Below are 6122 nucleotides of genomic sequence, written 5' to 3'. Positions count from 1 at the left end.
ACTGTAGGGCATGATAAACCTTGTTGCCTCCTCTCCCTACGGAGAGCACTGTTTAGAAAAGTTCAACAGAAGGACTTAGAACTTTCTGTGGTGATTCTTTTGTACTGGAAAAAGCAAAATTTTGATGAAGCTGTTCTGGTGGGCAATAAAGGCCCACCCTGCAAGGTTAAAGTACATCCCATCCTGACAATTCCCAAAATTTGATGTTCAGTGATTGTATATTGACTTATACATTGAAAAGGATTTTACAATACAAGCCCCTCAATAAAAGATGAGGAAATTCAGACCCATGAAGTATGGGACAGCTACTGAGCACCTACAAGGTAACTTTGTATTTGTTTCTCACAAAAGCTATGTATTATTATTTCTCTGTTTTACATTATTTTGCATTGTACAAATAAGAAAACTGAGGCTTAGTTTGTAGGCAGCAGCTCTCAGTTTGGTCTAACTCCATATTCCAGGCTTTCTCTGCTATATCTTCCTTGAACAAAATCTCAAAACTGAGTAGTGAGCCAAGACTTAGTATTTCTATAGCCTTCACATCTTCAGATGTCAAGGGTTATTATGTTCCTTAAGTATTTCCCCTTTACAGTGTCCTCTTCACTCAATTCTCCTGTTCCTCTGCATAAGGCTTGGAAAACTACATTACTCAGGCCAAATCTTGCCTGCTGACAGTTTTTCTTTTTTTTTTAATTTTTTTTTTAAATCTTTATTTTTGAGAGAGAGACAGAGTGTGAGCAGGGGAGGGGCAGAGAGAGAGGGAGACACAGAATCCGAAGCAGGCTCCAGGCCCTGAGCTGTCAGCACAGATCCGACACGGGGCTCGAACTCACAAACCGCAAGATCATGACCTGAGCCGAAGTCGGACACTCAACTGACTGAACCACCCAGGCACCCCTGACTGTTTTTCTAAATATTTCCACTGAAACATATTAACAATGGATGCTTTCATTCTACAAGGGCAGAGATGAGTAGTTGCAACAGAGGCTGTATGGCCCATAAAGCCTGAAGTATTTATTATTTGGCCCTTTAAAGAAAACGTTTGCTGATCTCTGCTTTAAATTAAAAAAATTTTTTTTCTTATGTTGCCATCAATACATCCCATTCCCTTGTTTATTTGCCTCTGCTTGTGCGTTAATAATTACTAATTACTTTGTGTTATTTCTTTTAGAATTACATCTGTAATTTCTTTAAAAGTGCCTTCTGTAAGTAGCTAATTAATCCGAGAAATGACTTTAAAGATGGAAACTTATCATAAAAGGAGTGAGGAGAAGGAATGAGTTTAGGACAAATGGACCTGTTGTATACCAAATGACTGTGCACAGATGCCACCTATAGATAGGTAGACAGGATGAGCTTCCAAGCCTCTCATTCTCAAAATTAAAAAGGATCATCTCAAGATTTTTATCAGGATCATTTCCAATTTCTTTTCAAGTAATTAGATTTTTGCAAAAGTGTTAGTTGGTAACTAACAGGAGCTATTTGTTTACTGATAGTATGGACATGCAAGTCAAAAACTGGGACACTTTGACAAATAAACAGGAGAAAGTACAAAAATTGTCTTTTGCTGATTCAGATAACGTTTTTCTTTACCTAGTTCTTAGAAAATGATATTTTTTCCCGTGTATTGAGCATAGATAGTAAAACATATATTTGAAAATGTCTTTTAGAAAAAAAATTATGTGTTGTAGACTGATGCACCAAGTTATCAATGCATTACTTCTCAGTTCCAAATTCACCCTTTTTTCCTGTTCTGTGATAACAAAGATGGGCCTTGTTAAACACTCTCAGTAGAGGGTGTTGGAGGGACACTGGAGGAAAGTTTTTTCCTTCCTGGTTATGTGAGGTGTGCTCATTTAGTTGAAGTCCTGCCGAGTGGCATTTTTTTCACCAGTATCCTGGCACAAAGCAGCAAGTGGCACCTCCCCAGCTTACCTCAGTGCAAACTCTACCTTGAATGGTTTCCAGCAGTAAGCTCAGTGCCACTCCTGAGGACACCTAATAAGTTCAAAGGCTTAACCAGCTTAGTTTTCAGTAAATCACCTCCTTCTCACACCCTTGCTACTTCCAGGTAGTTTTCTGTGAGTTCAGATGGTGCTCAAGCTGGCTATCCAGCAAGTCAATAGCAACTTAAACAGGTAGTTCCCAGTGAATTTCATCAGTATCCTAGTAGGCAGTTCTCAGTTGGCCTAACTGGCAACTGGGGACCCTTCTTTCCTGGGAAACCCAATGAATTTTTCCAACATTGAATGGACTTCAACTATACCCTTTCCAGTGATATCTGAGTCCCAGCTTTGGGGAGGATTCTCTTCTTCCAAGTTTGTTACTTTTTTGAATACTCTCCTTCTGTAGCTTTTTGTGTATCACTTAGAGCCCCTGCTCTCCAACTTGTATTAATTCCCTATTACTCCAATCCTCTGTTGCTATTATTTCTTTATACTAAATTGTCCTGTTGAAATGACTGTGTGGTTTCTGTCTTCTGATTGGAACTTAGCTAATACAGCAGAGAAATAAGAACAAACATTTTATCTGATAGGCAAATTAACTTTTTTGCAAGCATAAAGAGCCCAGGGATTGCATAGACTTTTGGGTAAACCTTAAAATGAAATTACTGACTCATTTTCTACTTCTTAACATGATCCTTTTCGTGTATGAGACTACCTCTGGGAATTATTGTAAACGATAACAGTGGAGGGAGAGAAAACACTCAGTTCTCTCAGCCTCTGAGAGAAAGCAAGGACATAAGAGAGGCTTTCTAGTTTTGGTCTTTTGTATTGAAAATCTTACTTGAGTTCTGCTTTCACCTTAGTTATTTCAAATATTAGCCAGACTTATTTATATCATTCCATTAGAATTTTATGACTTTATCCCTCCTTTCCTGGTCCATCTATGTAGGAAAGTGTAGACAATCCTGCATTTGGGAGAGAAGAAGGTTTCTCAAAATTCCATCTACATGCCAACTCCCACCCAGAAGCAGTCAGTCCTGAGAAGCATGGGTACATAGACTAAGGTTTTCTTTATTCTCCTTATTCCCTTCACTTTGTTCCCTATAGACTCCCTAATTGGGTACCTCTTCAGAAACCTAATATTCAAAGACAAATTTCACACTTTGTCGTTTGTCATTGTCAGATGCTACTTATATCTGGCATCTAGGTTAGCAGCTAATTTATCTGCATTGAAAAATTTAGGTTAAAATTTCTTTGAATATGGTCAGTATACAGTGGGTCAAAATTTAGATTCCTGGATGCTGTTCTAGACTTACTGAATCAGAATTCTGAGAGCGCCAGGATCCAGAAACTTGTGTTTCTAATCATTTTTCTCCCATACTAAACAGCTGGGTTAGTTAATAACAATTTACAGTGTTTTCCAAAAATAGATATTTGTATTTTAATATATCAACTCCTAGCCCTAGATGCCATTTTCCACTGGTTCTAGCACAGTCTAGAATGGGGTGTTAACCTGGACATTTAAACCTTTATATTAGGGACCTTGGAACCTTTGCATGAAGATTTAGTACAGACTTCTTTAGCCCTGGAAGCTAAAGTCCTTAGGTCCGAAGGGCTGTGAAGTTGGGCTTCACAATGGGTTGCTGAAAGCAACATTTGGGCTGTTTATTTCCATTCCAGGCAATTTATATAGACCACTGAAATAATGAGGTTGTTGATACTGAGATCTAGAAGTTGTGAGGCTAAGGTGTTTATGGGTTCTTTACAAAAACTGATGACATCTGGGATAGAAATAGGACATGGAGGTGAGTAGAAAACTGGGAGACCAGGGGAAATATATTTAGTCATTCCTGAGTTGGAGAGTCAGTGTGGGATAGGAGATGGATAGATACCTAGTGTTCCTCTAAGTCTGACCACCCCCAGAAATGTCACAGTAATTGAATGACCCATTATCAAACATAAATCATTTGAAAACTTCTTCTGATTTCTGTAAAAGTATTATGGAATTCAGTGGTTGCCAAATATAGCAGCAATCAGAATCATACAAAGTGCTGATAAGAAATATGAATTATTGAATCTCACTCCAAATTTACTGAGCAAGAATCTTTGAAGGTGAAGCCCTGGAATATCTATCTATCTATCTATCTATCTATCTATCTATCTATCTATCTCTTTTATCTATGTCCACTTTTTAATTATTTATTTTGAATTTATTGTAGATTCATAAGTTGCAAAAAAAACATTAAGGGAGATCCCATGTATGCTTCAGCCAGTTTCTCTCAATGGTAACATTTTGCATAACCATAGCACAATATCCAAACTTGGAATATTTATTTTTATAAGCTCTCCAGATAATGATTACTCTGTTAGCTGGAAATTGATTGAATAAATGAATGAGTAATTGTTCAAGGAAATGGGATAACTTGGCTATTTTAATCCTGGAAAATTTAGCAACCTGATTATTTACTCAGAGATTAGGCAGTTCATTCATTGCTCTAATTAGAGGAATAATTCAGAATGGTTTATTGAAATCCTTTAATTAGTAATCTCTTTCTTCTTCTTCTTTTTTTTTTTTTTTTTGGGCTTTGTAACCCCTCATTCAATGAACAGCCTGTACTGAAGTCTTTTCTGAAGTTTCATTTTCACCTCCCCCCAATACTTTGCAGACTGATGGAGATGTATTAGAATAGTGGATCTGTTTTGATCAGCACTCTACAGATAGCTGCTGAAATCTTTGCTCTTTTCCTTAAGAGAGGAATTAATTATCTCTTAAGGAAATTTGTCTCATTCCATCTTCCTCTTTATTCCCCCATGTTATAATTACATGTTAATAGTGGCATTAAATTAAAATGACCCCTCCCACCCCACAAATCACTCAACTATTAACTAATTGAGTTCTTATCAAGTTGGTATAATTTTAAGCATTAGGAGACATGGATGCTTATCTTAGTTCTGCCATTTGCTGGTTGTCTGACCAACAAACTCAACCCATCTGATGTAATGTTATTTTTATAAGAGAAAATAAATGCCAACTTCCCTGCTATTACACAGACTTATTTTGTGTCATCCATAACACATTGTGTAAATGATGAAATAAACTAAATAAGCATTAGATGATGAGTTTGAGAATAATAGTAGTAATGGTTGGGAATTTTCAGCAGGTACCTCTTTACTTCCAGGGGTGGGAGTTCTGTTATTGCTGTTTCTTTCTTTTTCCTTTCCCATGTATTGAAAAATAAATAAACTTGAACTAGAAGTTCTTCTGAACTTTATGGCATGCAGTTTTGGAATAGAGTTTGGAATGCTATTTAAATTATTTTAGTACTGCTTCTCTTTCCCGTGTTATGTAAAGCACCCATTTATTTAGGGATTCCTTCCAGTTGGTAGTGACAAGAATGGTCATGAGTGGTTAAACTTCACAAAATGCCTAAATATTATTCTACTGAAGATACGCCTTGAAAGCTGTTAAGCTGCAACAAAAATCTTTTCAGGTAGCATGTTAGGAAACTGAGTTAGTACCACTCTCGACATCATTCTGATCATCCTCAGTGGGCACCACAGAGGCAAGGGGATGGTTTCCTGAAGCAGCTGAGCAGTGGCTTGCTACTTGTGACTGGCCTCTGATACTAAATTGAGTTCCTCTGCACAGAACATACCAGAAATTTGTCTTTGCCACCTCCACTAAAATTGCTATCAGTGGTGTGAAAACACTGAACATCTCACTGATCATTATTTTAGGAAGAAGAAGCTTTGAAAGCCCAGATACCAGGAAGGTGAGATCTATGACCCAGGGATACAGAGCAGCACAAAGTTGAGCATAAAGCTATGGACTCACAAATTCTGCCAAAAATAAAAGCTGTTCCTCTATTCCAGGGCTACCTCTGCTCTGTGGTTTCTCTCACAAGTGGAGTTTATCCTCACAAATTGGTGTTCTAAATTTCTTGCCAAGAACCTAATTAAATAACTGATACGTGAAAAAAACAAACACGAGGGTATAGTTGATAGTATTCAGCAGATTCATTCTTTCTTTACTGGAATAAGAAAGGAGCCTTAGGAGAGGCAGTTAGGTGGAATGACTTTGAAGCCCAAGAACTTGATAGGTTAGAGGAACATGTGAGAAATATTTTAATCAACAGTACATTTCATGGTTACCACTCATGGAAAAGATGGTGCACC

At 37.4% G+C, this 6122-nt stretch overlaps 1 pseudogene; it reads left to right on the top strand.

Moving 5' to 3' along the window:
* The first annotated feature begins 5328 nt into the window (after positions 1-5328).
* Positions 5329-5882, top strand: LOC115500488 (annotated as a pseudogene).
* The last annotated feature ends 240 nt before the right edge of the window (positions 5883-6122 follow it).

This window comes from Lynx canadensis, chromosome A2 (assembly GCF_007474595.2).
Source record: "Lynx canadensis isolate LIC74 chromosome A2, mLynCan4.pri.v2, whole genome shotgun sequence".
Taxonomy (NCBI): Eukaryota; Metazoa; Chordata; class Mammalia; order Carnivora; family Felidae; genus Lynx; species Lynx canadensis.
The sequence above is the reverse complement of the archived record's forward strand: the minus strand, read 5'-3'. Positions and strand labels throughout refer to the sequence as shown.